This window comes from Capra hircus, chromosome 5, assembly GCF_001704415.2.
Source record: "Capra hircus breed San Clemente chromosome 5, ASM170441v1, whole genome shotgun sequence".
Lineage (NCBI taxonomy): Eukaryota > Metazoa > Chordata > Mammalia > Artiodactyla > Bovidae > Capra > Capra hircus.
Window position 1 is genome coordinate 48,811,848 of NC_030812.1, and position 15,576 is coordinate 48,827,423.

At 41.5% G+C, this 15,576-nt stretch overlaps 1 protein-coding gene across 1 annotated transcript in view; it reads right to left on the minus strand.

The window, feature by feature from the left end:
* Positions 1-15,576, minus strand: part of XPOT (exportin for tRNA) — a 173,350-nt gene that overhangs the window by 151,143 nt on the left and 6,631 nt on the right. The gene's annotated exons all lie outside the window — the stretch shown is intronic.

Here is a 15,576-nt window from a genome sequence, read left to right on the forward strand (position 1 = left end):
AATGAGAAAAAGGATAGAAATATGATTAGAAAAGAAGGAAATGAGATGGGGAGAGAGTGACAAAAAGGACATAGAGTCATGGCTCTAAGCAACAGAAGCAGCGTGGTAAAAAGAATATCATTTAAAATAAAAACTGGTGAGGGTTTGATTGAAGCATCATTTATTTTAGGAATAATGCTTTTATGAGACTTGGAAAGTTATAATTTAGGACTGTAACTCATGTAGCGGTCAGAATAAAGACCATCCCAAATTTTTGAAAAGGACAGTTTTTTCCACTTCTTTGCATCTTTTGTCTTAAATCCTCAGAATCTTCTGAATGAGATATTACATGCCTTCCTCAGGAGAACTATAAGTTTTAGGAAATAAAACACATAGTGCTGTGCTTGCTTTTAAGAGGGAAGCTTTCAGTTCACTTCCAGCCTTAATTCTTGGATAATCTGTGCTTCACCTCCTCTCTCTTCAATCTCTGCACATGGTGGTAGCTAACTATTTAAAATTGGGGGAGAATTTTTAGTTTGATTATTAAGTGTCAAGACGAGGTCATTTGTAGAAAAAATGTTTAATAATATGCAGAAAGCACAGCTCCAAAAGTCTCCATGAAGACCTTTGCCCTACATGTAAATGGATAAAGGGATGGAAATGCCAACTTTAAGTAACACAGGTGAGAACAACAGAACTGAAAGATCAGATGAATTAACATTTAATGATACACACATAGTGAGGAAAAAAACATGCAAAAGATCTTCTCTGAGGAACACAAGATATAAATTTTAATGATGTTACTAAAAGAATTAAGTCCATGATCATTTAAAACACAGGGAGAGTCCTTTTGTCTTAATGAGGGCTCCAACCCTTTACAGAATTACTAGAAAGAAAATGTTGACCAATACAACTCCAATCTATTTGGGAGTTTAAATAGTGTCCATTTATGAGAACATTTATATTCTACTAAGAAAACTGATAAAAAATTTTCTGGGGTTCACAGTACAGCATTAGTAAAATTGAATACCGTAATTATTTCAACAACTAATTACTGAGTTCCTACTTTTGCATTTCAGCTGAGCTATTTCAAATCCTAAGCAATGATGCTGTTAAAATGCTGCACTCAATATGCCAGCAAATATGGCAATTCAGCAGTGGCCACAGGACTGGAAAAGGTCAGTTTTCGTTCCAATCCCAAAGGAGGGCAATGCCAAAGAATGTTCAAACTACCACACAATTGCACACATTTCACATGCTAGCAAAGTAATGCTTAAAATTCTCCAAGCCAGGCTTCAACAGTGTGTGAACTGTGAACTTACAGATGTTCAAGCTGGGTTTAGAAAAGGCAGAGGAACCAGATATCAAACTGCCAACATCCACTGGATCATAGAAAAAGCAAGAGAATTCTAGAAAAACATCTACTTCTGCTTCATTGACTATGCTAAAGCCTTTGACTGTGTGGATCACAACAAACTTGAAAAATTCTTATAAAAGAGTTGGGAATACCGGAACATCTTACCTGCCTCCTGAGAAACCTGTATGTAGGTCAGGAAGCAACAGTTAAAACCGACATGGAACAATGGACTGGTTCCAAATTGGGAAAGGAATATGTCAAGGCTATATATTGTCACCCTGCTTATTTAACTTATATGCAGAGTGCACCATGCAAAATGCTGGGCTGGATGAAGCAAATGCTGGAATCAAGACTGCCGGGAAAAATATCAATAACCTCAGATATGCAGATGACACCACCTTAATGTCAGAAAGCAAAGAGGAACTAAAGAGCCTCTTGATGAAGCTGAGAGAGGACAGTGAAAAAGCTGGCTTAAAACTCAACACTCAAAAAATGAAGATCATGGTATCCAGTCCCATCACTTCATGGCAAATAGATAGAGAAACAATGGAAACAGTAACAGACTTTATTTTCTTGGGCTCCAAAATCACTGCAGATGGTGACTGCAGTCATGAAATTAAAAGACACCTGCTCCTTGGAAGAAAAGCTATGACAAACCTAGACAGTGTATTAAAAACAGAGACATTACTTCACTGACAAAGGCCCACATAGTCAAAGCTATGGTTTTTCCAGTAGTCATGTATGGATGTTTGAGAGTTGGACCGTAAGGAAAGCTGAATGCTGAAGAAATGATGCTTTTGAACTGTGGTGTTGGAGAAGACTCTTGAGAGTCCCCTGGGCTGCAAGGAGATCAAACCAGTCAATCCTAAAGGAAATCAATCCTGAATAGTCATTAGAAGGACTGATGCTGAAACTGAAGCTCCAACACTTTGGCCACCTGATGCAAACAGCCGATTCATTAGAAAAGACCCTGATGCTGGGAAAGATTGAAGGCAGGAGAAGGGGGAGACAGAGGATGAGACGGTGGGATGGCATCACTGACTCAATGGACAAGAGTTTGAGCAAACTCTGGGAGATGGTGAAAGGGAAGCTTGGCATGCTGCAATCCATGGAGTCACAAAAAGTTGGACACAACTGAGTGGCTGAATAACAACAACAATTACTGAGTATCAACTATGGGCGAGTTACTGTAAATATGAATAAGACCCAGTGCCAATCTTCAAGATTACTATATGGCAAGCTTGTAATACATTAACTATAGAGATAATTATGTGATAAAATAGTTGAGAATAAATGACCAGGAGGTACAGAGTTTTATGAGTTAGAAGGCAAAAAGGCTTGGTTTTACCTTATTGAGATCATCAATAAAATTTTCATGAAGGAAGTAGCGTTTGAAATGAGGCTTGAATAACAGTAACTTTTGCATATTCTGGGATATGAGAAAAGAATATTCCAGGCCATTGGTACAGTAACAGCAAAGGTACTGAAGTGGGAAAGCAGGAGAGATTTTTAGGCAACTCAGTAACTATTTTGCCAAAGTATAAATTGGATGTTTTGGGGAGAGGGCAGTTGGATACACCACAACTGGACAAGTAGGTTGGAGGCAGGTTGTCAGGAGCTTTTCAAATTCGTTCCCTCACTTCTTCAGCATTGACTGAGCACCTGCGCCCGCCATTGTTTTAAACACAGGGGTCAAAAAACAGGAGAGGAGAGTGCTGGAAGCATGTCAACTGTGTCTTCACAAACATTCACCACTATAAGCCTAAACATTCTTTTCATAAAATGAAGTCAATATTATTTGTCTGCTCCCCAAACTTCATACTGAATTAGTCAAGCTTATTAATGGTGTACCTGAGCCCATGAGATCCCTGTCTCACAGGGGTTCAAAAGTAATTTTGAGAAAGAAAGAAACAAATTTGCAACCAAATATACTTTTCATTATACACTCTTATTTCCAGGAACTAGGTCAAATTGCTTAGCAGATTTGGAAGGATTTAACCTATCCCTCTCTGGCAATGGCAACCTCTGCAGCTTGTTCCATGAGAGGCTGGTCCCATTTGGTTTATCCCAGTGGAGTGATATCATGACGATAATCACATCCCAGTAGCTGATCCACCGACCAGCCAAATTTGGACTTTATCAACTGGAAGCAACTGCTAAAGAATTCTAAGGACAAATTCTTGCAGCTGTTTTCAGCCTCAAACATGACTGGAATATCAATCTGTAAGCTGGAGGTGGCACATGCTGAGAATCTGTTGAAACTACAGGAACCCAGATTTAAAAGTGGCAAATTTTAGGCACCCCCTGGCTATTAAAACAAAGAGGCTATGTCCACATTTAAATACTTTAAAAAAGAAATGTGAAATAACAAAACATTAAGAGTAGAAATGAAAGTCATTGACATGCAGGGCAATTATATAGATGACAAATTAAAATGAAATGTAAGAATATATTAGGGAAAAGGCTACACTAAAAGATTATCATTCACTCAAAACGTTATAAGAAGGTTTCCCAGGCTGAGTGTTCATTGAATATAAGCTGCCCAAAAAGCTTTCTCAGTTTGAAGTTCAAATCTGGGGAACTCCCTGTCCTCTGGGCTTTAACCCACGCCTGACATTACTCGTCCAGGAACTGCTGCCAACGTTGTCTTTTCATCCAAGCAGAAAACAGCACTGCAAGTCTTCACAAAAAGCCTCTGGGCCTTGAACGGCCTTACTGATGCAAGTGAATTTACTTACTCATCTATCTACTACTCACATGTTAGTCTTCTGATAAGATAAAGAGTCTTAGAGTACCTAATCTTTGTCCTTTCACCCCCTCCAATCTGAAATGCATGTTGGGCCAGTCCAATTAGGAAAATGGCCTAGTTTTGATCCTCCCAGATAAATATAGGAGGGTTTTTTTTTTCTTTTTTTTTTCAGGGTGGGGGGATTGTTGCAAGGCTTACAGGATCTTAATTCCCGATCAGGGGCTGAACCCACCCCCTCAGCAGTGAAAGTGCAGAGTCCTAACCACTGGACCGCCAGGGAATTCCCAGGAGTCATTTTTAAAATCAGATTTCTGCTGGGTGACTCTCTCTATAGCTTAGAAAGGAAGACACAGCAGAAATATAATTTATTCAATTCAGTCAATCAGTATATGTGTTTTAGTGCCTAATATATTCTTAGCACTGTGTTTGATGCTATCAGGACGAGAAGTGTCAGAGGCTAATAGTCAGAGGTACAGGATCAACACAAATAAATAAGGAAGGTATAAGACAGTACATGCTGAGCTGTTATCTCTCTCCTTTGTATATACTGTGCTAAGAAGGCACCCTGTCAAACTGCCTTGCTACCATGGTGACAGTTACTAAGAATGCACAGACCCACATGTGAACAGGTTACAGAGTTCTGTTTTGCTGTTGTTCTTGTTTCTAAATATGCAGTTTCTTCAGTGAGATGAATGGTTCTTAATATCAGTCTCCAATTTTCTCTATGAATTCTCTGTATTCAAGTCCTTAAAGAGCACCCCAGCCCATCCAGGCAGATCCTGCACAATCTGGGGGTTGTTCCTGTTGCTTGGGGATCAGGTTGCATGTTTAACTTTTCATGTGTAGTGCTGAATGACCTCAAGTGTCCCAGGCCTCTAGGTTTACTTGGCCCTTTAATACAAAGGTTATGATTCCCCAAGGTTACCCCAAGGTTAAGAAGGAATTCTTGATTGTTTCTAAATTTCTGTGTTTTAGTGACTGCTATCTCCTCTTTCCCCCACTTCATCCTAGTTGTCACCACTGCCCCTCCTCATTTATTCCCCAAGCACCATTCTGCACAAGTGGTTGTTCATAAAAGACTTACTGAAGGTCTGGGAATTACAAGAGGAATTAGTGCACTGGCAACCCACTCCAGTATTCTTGCCTGGAGAATCCCATGGACTGAGGAGCCTGGTGGGCTGCAGTACACGGGATCACAAAGAGTCGGACACGACTGAGTGACTTTACCTACTTACTTAAGCCCAGGACAGAAAATAGAAGTATCCAGAAGTTCTATGGTCCTTTTCAACACAGGGAACTTATCACTATGTTTTCTTCTCCGGTACTGCCTGCTGCCATTTTGCTCAGATTTCCTTCTCCTTCATCTCTTTTCTGAGTTCCACAGGTCCAAATCACTGTAATTTTATTACTCCAAACAAAGTTTTAAAAATTCTCATTGTCAAACCATCCCCATAGAGACTAGCTCACAATCTCAAAGGCTGGTCTTTTTTTTTTCTCTTTCCTCAAACAAAATCTCCATTTACCCCAGAGGTGAATTTTGCTGTTCCCCTAGAATGTAGTATCAAAGTGAAAGTCACTCAGTTGTGTCTGACTCTTTGTGAACCCATGGACTTAGCCCGCCAGGCGCCTCTGTCCATGATATTCTCCAGGCAAGAATACTGGAGTGGGTTGCCATTCCCTTCTCCAAGGGATTTTCCTGACCCAGGGATTGAACTCAGGTCTCCTGCACTGCAGGCAGATTCTTTACCATCTGAGCCACCAGGGAAGCCATAATGTAAAATAGCAGCTAAATACAATTACTTTTTAAAAGGTACTTATTTTCTTTCCCTTTCACATGCTTTCGGGCTTTGTTTAATCTGCATTCATGGTAACATTGAGACTGAACTACTGACATAAGTCAAAGTTTCAGAAACATTATGCCTTCTCCATAGGTCATTTATATGTTTACAGAGAATTTTATTTCCTTTTTTTTTCTTTTTAAACTTCATTTCCTAAAAAAGGGAGCGGAATAAAAACTGGTCCCCTATAGAGAACTCCCTACTATATCTGGCATTATCCACAGGCCAAGAGTATTTTATATGCATGCAACACAATTTTTTTAAAAGAAACATTTTCACATTCAGTCTCAGGAATAGACAACTGGGCAGTGAACACAGCCCTGCTCTAAGGAAAAGAATCTCAGCTCTGACTACAGAAACATCTCCAAAAATGTTGAGGACTGATTTCTTGGAGGCATACTCAAATTACATTTGAATGTCACCCCCAAAAGAAAGTAACATATGACAGTAAAGAGGAGAAAAATTGATGAATACTTCCCCTGGGAAAGATCTCAATCTATACATTTATTTTTTACCTCTTAAGAGCCTGTTTCCTACTATGCAGGACACTGGACTAGGTATCATGGAAGATGTGAGGAAGCAAAATTGAAATCCCACAGAAGCTTAGACTTCAGAGGGTGAAGAAAGTTTCACTATACAGAAGTAATAATTACTGAATGAAAAACAAAGTAGAATTTATTCATAGAGTCCTGGAATTTCAGAACTTCAAGTGTTTTTAAAAATTAATTTTTATTAGAATATGGGGCTTCCCTTGTGGCTCAGCTGGTAAAGAACTCACCTGCAATGCGGGAGACCCAGGTTCAATCCCTGGGTTGAGAGGATCCCCTGGAGAAGGGAAAGGCTATCCACTCCAGTATTCTGGCCTGGCGAATTTCAAGGACTGTACAGTCCATGGGGTCACAAAGAGTTGGACACAACTGAGCAACTTTCATTATATTGGAGTATAGTTGTACCTATATAGGTACTGCTGCTGCTACTGCTAAGTCGCTTCAGTCGTGTCCGACTCTGTGAGACCCCATAGACGGCAGCCTGCCAGGCTCCCCTGTCCCTGAGATTCTCCAGGCAAGAATACTGGAGTGGGTTGCCATTTCCTTCTCCAATGCATGAAAGTGAAAAGTGAAAGTGAAGTTGCTCAGTTGTGTCCGACTCTTAGCGACCCCCTGGACTGCAGCCCACCAGGCTCCTCCATCCATGGGATTTTCCAGGCAAGAGTACTGGAGTGGGGTGCCATTGCCTTCTCCGTATATAGGTACACAGAGAGTCAAATAGGGATACATATAGAGAGTATTGGTGGAACTACTCTTTGCTCTGCCAAAAAGCCAGAAAGTTACCTTTTTTTGCTTTTACCATGTAGATATCAGCACACAAAAGTATGGAGCAAAGAAAATAGGAAAAGAAACGCTATTTGGGATGTTATAATATTGGAATTACTTATTTTTCTTAACAAATAATACACCAAGTTTCTACCTTTAAGGCATTTAGCCTAGTGGAGGAATAAAGTGAAAGTCACTCAGTCATGTCTGACTCTTTGCGACCCCATGGATAGTCCATGGAATTCTCCAGGCCAGAATACTGGAGTGGGTAGCCTATCCCTTCTCCAGCAGATCTTTCCGACCCAGGAATCAAACAGGAGTCTCCTGCATTGCAGGCGGATTCTTAACCAGCTGAGCTACCAGGGAAGCCCGGAAGAAGAAACCGGGCTATTATGATATAGAGAACTACACAGGTCTCATAGCTAGAGCTAAGACCTAGGGAAACTCACAAGAGGCATTCCATTCTATACGGGTGGAGGTAGGGAAGGGAGTGTCAGAGATTTCTCAAGTAAAGGAATAAGGAGTTGGCCAAAGACGAGAAGAGGTGGAAGGGGCCTAAAGCCACAATCTAGTTGTGGTGGGTGCCCTGAACTGGCTCTCAGCATTTATGCCAAACCTCTAGTATTTCTTTTCAATATTTATTTGGCTGGGTTGGGTCTTAGTTGGGTCACGCAGGATCTTTTGTTGAGGTACAGACTCTCTAATTGTGACAAGCGAGCTCCTGAGCACGTGGGCTCAGGAGCTGCTCTGTGGCATGTGGGATCTTAGTTCCCCAACCAGGGATCAAACCTGTGTCCCCTTCATTACGAGGCAGATTCCTAACCACTGGACTACCAGGGAAGTCCTCTAGTGTTTCTGAGACTGCAGGTGTCATTGTTGTTATTCAGTCGCCAAGTCATGTCCAACTGTTTGCAACCCCATGGACTGCAGCATGCCAGGCTCCCCTGTCCCTCACCGTCCTGGAGTTTGCCCAAGTTTATGTCCATTGAATCGGTGATGCCATCTAACCATCTTATCCTCTGTCGCCCTCTTTTGCTTTCAATCTTTCCCAGCATCAGGATCTTTTCCAATGAGTTGGCTCTTCACATCAGGTGGCCAAAATATTCCAGCTTCAGCTTCAGCAGCAGTCCTTCCAATGAGTATTCAGGGTTGACTTCCTTTAGGAATGACTGGTTTGATCTCCTTGCTGTCCAGGGGATTTTCAAGAGTCTTCTCCAGCCCCATAGTTCAAAAGCATCAATTCTTCAGCGCTCTGCAGGTGTTAAGGAAGAATAAAAACCACACCTCCCCCATCTCCGTGCAGTTAGGGTTCTGCTTCTGCCAATTAGAAGCACTTGGAAGATGGATCGAAGGTTGGAGCCACCTGCTCTGTTTCTGCCAGTAAACTCAGCTGTGAACACGCTGGGCTTTACTAACTAGTTTAGGTACTAACTTTATGGGTGCTGAGAGGTAGTCCCAGGAGCAGCAGTGGCTCTCTGTTAACAGTGACAGTGTTGAGTCTTTGAACTCAACAGCACCAAAGGTGTCCCCAGATGCCCCAGCTCTCTGTCTACAGCAGAGATTGCCTCTTGCCTGGTAAACCAGCCCAGCAGCCTTGTCCTAGTAAGCACTCCTGGAGGCCCCACTTTTATCTCTTCAGACTTTCCAGTAACTCTGTAAGCTCCTGATTCCCTGTATTAAATCTCCTGTTGCAACATGATATGAGTGGGTCCTATTTCATGCACCAAATACACCAAATAAATACAAAAATACACAGTGTGCCATGAGTAATATTATTTGCAAGGGTCATCAAATAAGGGACCAAGATAGTATATATGTATCTTAGGCATTGCCGGACCCTGCGATCTTGATCTACTTTTCTTTCCCCACCCCTCCTAAGTTTTAAGTACATTCACATTATTGTGCAACGATCTCCAGAATATTTTCATTTTGCAAAACTGAAACTCTATACTCCTTAAACAGCAAATCCCCATTCCCCTCTCCCAGCCACTGGCAACTACTGCAATTCTACTTTCTGTCTCTGTGAGGTTAACTATTCTAGATACCTCACATAAATGTAATCAAATATTCATCTTTTCTCAATTGGTTTATTTTACTTAGCATAATGTCCTTATAGTCCATGTTGTAGCATGTGACAGGACTCCCTCCCTCCCGTCCTTTTTAAGGCTGAAAAATATTCTGCTGTATGCATGTACCATATTTTCTTCATCACTCCTCTATTTATAGACACCTGGTTTGCTTCCACCTTTTGGCTATTATGAATAATGCTGTTATGAACATGGGTGTGTAAGTGCCTCTTTGAAAGCCTTTCAGTTCTTCTGGACATATACCTAGAAAGGGGATTACTGGATCATATGGTAATTCTATTTTAATTTTTTGAGGAAGCAGCACACTGTTTTCCATAGGGGCTGTACCATTTTATGTTCCTACCAACAGGGCACAAGGGTTCCAATTTCTCCACATCCTCGCCAACATTTGTTATTTTCTCTTCGCTTGCTTTCAATGGTAGCCATTTTGATTTGCATGCCTCTAATCATTAGTAATGTTAAGCATCTTTTTATATGCTTTTTCGCCATTTGTGTATCTTCTTGCCCATCTTTAAAGTGGATTCTATTTGGTGTTGTTGAGTTGTAAGAGTTCCTTATAGATCCTGAATATTATCCCCTTATTAGATATATGATTTCCTTAGGCTGCCTTTTCACTCTGCTGCTTTTGCCAGGCCAGTTTTAGTCCATGCTCATGAATGGAAGTCTAGTCCGTAGCAACTTGCTGGCAGTCTGGCCAGATCTAGAGCCATCTTCCATCCTAAAGACACTAGTGGGAATGAGCTAGAGCGTCTCTGTCTTTGACACCCCAGGTCTTAGATACTGATTCCCTGAGACCTGTAAAGTATCCCCATGCTTTGAGCCCAAACCAGCCAGCCTGAGGTTTCTACGGCTGTCAAATTATAAACAGCCTTAAGACTGGGTAAGTGGGAGTCATAGAGGTAGACTCACTAGATTTAGGTTTTGCCAATGTCAAGTGCCTGCCACTAGAAAGCTGAATTCAAACACAATCTTCACATCTGCTTTGTAATTTAGCACTGCTCCTTTCACTCCAAACAGTAGTGCAGTTCATCTTCTTTGATTCTCTGTTTATCCTCAAAGGATAAAATATCCCAACCTTAGAGACCTTAATGACTTCCAGGCAAATATACAGAAAATTGGGCTTCCCTCATGGCTCAGAAGAAGGTAATGGCACCCCACTCCAATACTCTTGCCTGGAAAATCCCATGGACGGAAGAGCCTGGTAGGCTGCAGTCCCTGGGGTCACTAGGAGTCGGACACGACTGAGCGACTTCACTTTCACTTTTCACTTTCATGCATTGGAGAAGGAAATGGCAACCCACTCCAGTGTTCTGGCCTGGAGAATCCCAGGGATGGGGAGCCTGATGGGCTGCCGTCTATGGGGTTGCACAGAGTCGGACATGACTGAAGCAACTTAGCAGCAGCAGCAGCAAGGCTCAGATGGTAAAGAATCTACCTACAATCCGGGAGACCTGGGATTGATTCCTGGGTTGGGAAGATCCGCTGAAGGAGGGCATGGCAACCCACTCCAGTATTCTTGCCTGGAGAATCCCCATAGACAGAGGAGCATGACGGGCTACAGCCCACGGGGTCGCAAAGAGTTGGACATGACTGAACAACTAAGCACAGCACAGAGAAAATTAATACATTACTTAATGCTACCCAGTTCATGCAACACCTGCTCCAAAAGACTCTTGCTGATTCTGCAGTAGTGGGTATCAACTCAATGGCATGCTGCCTTTGCTAAAATATCCTATTTGAAGAGATATGATTATGATCTATAAAAGGTCTATTTCCTTTTCTAACTACTACTGCCTTTTGAAAGACTTTAGGAAGCCTTACATGCCTTATTTTTCTGGTCCCCACAAGAAAAGGAAAACAGGATGATTAAGGACAGAGCTGCACAAGGTCAAAAAGAAGAAACACTGGAAGAGAAGGATCCTGATTCTTCTCCCTTGACTTTTATGTTAAACCATTGCTATTCAAGTGTTTATCACTGTATTACTTATAATCACGAACATCAAGGACAGTGACATTTATAAATTATTTCAGCTATAAGTAACAGAAAATCCAAACATAAGCACATTTTAAAAAATATAGTTTTTTTCCTCATCATAATGAGAAATCCAGAGATAAGTGGTTGCTTTTTAAAAGAATTTATTTTGGCTGCATCGGGTCTTATTTGCAGTATGCAAGATCTCCAACCAGGGATTGAACCGACATCCCTTGCATTGGGGAAGTCCCTTGGTTTAAATGTTCAATGATCTTAAGGCCAGAAGCCCTTCATTTTCTTGACTTTTCACTCATGGATGAAAGATGGCTACCATAGCTCCAGACATCTTATTCCTTACCAAGCAGAGAGAACAGGGAAGAGATGAAATCATTTTTGGCTGTGCAATTTTATTTGGAAGGCAAAAGGTTTCCTGGAACTTCCCTACAACTTCAGAAATCTTCAGCTGACTTCTCGAAGGCTGGAATTTACACCACTCCTAGCAAGGTTAGGAAAACAAAATACATGGGAATATTTGGTTTTCCCATCCCATAGGCAGGCAAGTGAGAGAGAAGTTGGGGATGAATGTTGGTCTAAGTTACAGGGTTTGCCACAGTGAAAACCAGGAAACACCAAAATATTCAAGAATGTAAGACTGAGTATAATGTATTACATGAATCCCGAGGAGCTGTTACAAACTGTGGTATAAAAAAATACTTAGTGGCATGCAAAATGATTCATAAAATGTTATCAACTAAAAGTTAACATACAAAACAATAGATGAGAAAACATCAAAGTTGTTGGGGTGGCCTATGTTTGGATAAGTTTTTTAAAGTTACATAAATATATGCAAAAATAAAAAAGCTGGAACTGATCCTCTGAAATGTTGATTGAGGTTGCGTTTTTCAGGAAAGTGACTCTGGGGCAGAGATTTGCATGCAGGTGGTTTAGCACAGAATACTCTGAGAGGCAGCGCCTTTAGGGGAGGCAGGACTGGGCCGCGGGAGAGGGTAAACCACAGGGCAGAAGGCACCGAGCTTTGTGTACGAAGTGAGTTCTCAACCTGCATGTCTCAGACTGTCCCTTGTACCTTTCTTAAAAATTTATTTGGCTGCATTGGGTCTTAGCTGCAGCATGCAGGATCTCCCACCAGGGATCTAGCCCACATTGAACCCCCCTTTTTCAAAAAAAAAAAAGCAACTATTTATCTTTGAGGGACTGTGCCTTGTACCTTTACAAGTGACCAGTCATGGGATGTGAGCTGTCTCCAGGGAGGGGATGTAACCTAGTGTGAGGCAGCTGCTTTCACGGAAGGTAATTCTGGAGAACAACTCACATGTGAGTCATCAGCAGCCAAGATTCCTGGCAGCTGTATCCTGAGCTCCAGGCAGCATACCACAGTGTCCACCAGAAATGTCAACAGCGATTACCTCTGAGTTTGCGGATTAAGGTTGGTTTTCTCTTTTAAAAATATTTTCCATAATGAATATAACATTGTTCTAAGGATTAAATGAGTTAATACACAGAAGGCACTTAGTACAGTTCCACCCCACTACAGTACTCTTGCCTGGAAAATCCCATGGATGGAGGAGCCTGGTAGGCTGCAGTCCATGGGGTTGCTAAGTCGTACATGACTGAGTGACTTCATTTTAACCTTTCGCTTTCATGGACTGGAGAAGGAAACTGCAACCCACTCCAGTGTTCTGGCCTGGAGAATCCCAGGGACGGGGGAGCCTGGTGGGCCGCCGTCTATGGGGTCGCACAGAGTCGGACACGACTGAAGTGACTTAGCAATTAGCAATAAATTTAGCTGTAATTATTTCTTGTGTGTGAATAGCTAAGAAAAGAAGAGAAGCTAAAGGCAAAGGAAAAAATGAAAGATATACCCATTTGAATGCAGAGTTCCAGAGAACAGCAAGGAGAGGTAAGAAAGCCTTCCTCAGCGATCAATGCAAAGAAATAGAGGAAAACAACAGAATGGGAAAGACTAGAGATCTCTTCAAGAAAATCAGAGATACCAAGGGAACATTTCATGCAAAGATGAGCACAATAAAGGACAGAAACGGTATGGACCTAACAGAAGCAGAAAATATTAAGAAGAGGTGGCAAGAATACACAGAAGAACTGTACAAAAAAGATCTTCATGACCCAGATAATCATGATGGTGTGATCATTCACCTAGAGCCAGGCATCCTGGAATGCTAAGTCAAGTGGGCCTCAGGAAGCATCACTACAAACAAAGCTAGTGGAGGTGATGGAATTCCAGTGGAGCTATTTCAAATCCTAAAAGATGATGCTGTGAAAGGGCTGCACTCCATGCGCCAGCGAATTTGGAAAACTCAGCAGTGGCCACAGGACTGGAAAAGGTCCGTTTTCATTCCAACCCCAAAGAAAGGCAATGCCAAAGAATGCTCAAACTACCGCGCAATTGCACTCATCTCACACGCTAGTAATGTTCAAAATTCTCCAAGCCAGGTTTCAACAGTACGTGAACTGTGAACTTCCAGATATCCAAGCTGGTTTTAGAAAAGGCAGAGGAACCAGAGATCAAATTGCCAACATCCGCTGGATCATGGAAAAAGCAAGAGAGTTCCAGAAAAACATCTATTTCTGCTTTATTGACTATGCCAAAGCCTTTGACTGTGTGGATCACAAAAAACTGTGGAAAATTCTGAAAAAGATGGGCATACCAGACCACCTGACCTGCCTCTTGAGAAATCTGTATGCAGGTCAGGAAGCAACAGTTAGAACTGGACATGGAACAACAGAGTGGTTCCAAATAGGAAAAGGAGTACGTCAAGGCTGTATATTGTCTCCCTGCTTATTTAACTTATGTACAGAGTATATCATGAAGCACAAGCTGGAATCAAGATTGCTGGGAGAAATATCAATAACCTCAGATATGCAGATGACACCACCCTGATGACAGAAAGCAAAGAAAAACTGAAGAACCTCTTGATAAGAGAGAAAGAGGAGAGTAAAAATGTTAGCTTAAAACTCAACATTCAAAAAATTAAGATCATGGCATCTGGTCCCATCACTTCATGGCAAATAGATGGGGAAACAGTGGAAACAGTGTCAGACTTTATTTTGGGGGGCTCCAAAATCACTGCATATGGTGACTGTAGCCATGAAATTAAAAGACGCTTGCTCCTTGGAAGGAAAGTTATGACCAACCTAGACAACATCTCAAAAAGCAGAGACATTACTTTGCCAACAAAGGTCTGTCTAGTCAAAGCTATGGTATTTCCAGTAGTCATGTATGGATGTGAGAGTTGGACTATAAAGAAAGCTGAGCGCAGAAGAATTGATGCTTTTGAACTGTGGTGTTGGAGAAGAATCTTGAGAGTCCCTTGGACTGCAAGGAGATCTAACCAGTCCATCCTAACAGAAATCAGTCCTGAATGTTCATTGGAAGGACTGATGGTGAAGCTGAAACTCCAATACTTTGGCTACCTGATGCGGAGAACCGACTCATTGGAAAACACCCTGATACTGGGAAAGATTGAAGGTGGGAGGAGAAGGGGTGACAGAGGATGAGATGTTTGGATGGCATCACCGATTCTACGGACATGAGTTTGAATAAGCTTCGGGAGGTGGTGATGGGCCAGAGAAGCCTGGTGTGCTGCAGTCCATGGGGTCACAAAGAGTCAGACACAATTGAGGAACTGAACTGAACTGATATATATATATATATATATGTGTACATATACATATAACATTTTAAAGAGAAAACATAAATATGGAGAAAATCAAGAAGAAAGTATGAAATATGATTAAAATAACAGAACTTCTGTTCTTTTCCTTTTGGCTTATTTTTTTTTAATCTGTGAAATTTTTTCTTATGACATTGTTTTTTTCCAGCATGTTCAACAGAACTTTGTGTGATGACAGATATTTCAGGGACTTCCTTGGTGGTCCAGTGGGTAAGACTCTGAGCTCCCAATGCTGGGGTTACAGTTTCCATCCCTGGTTGGAACTAAGATCCTGCACACTGAAAGTCACAGCCAAAAAAAAAAAAAAAAAAAATCAGTGTTTGTGCTCTCCAATATGGTAGCCATTAGCCATAGGTGGCTGCTAAGCATTTGAAGTGTAACTAAGGCAAATGAAGAGCCAAATTTTAAATTTTATTTAGTTTCAATTCATTGAAATGTAAACAGCCACATATTGCTAGTGACTGCCATACTGCACAGTGCGGCTCCATATCAATTCTAGGCAATGGTTATTTAGAGCACAGATTTAAAATACGCTTTCTGTCTTGAAGTTTGGTTTTCTTTTTCAACT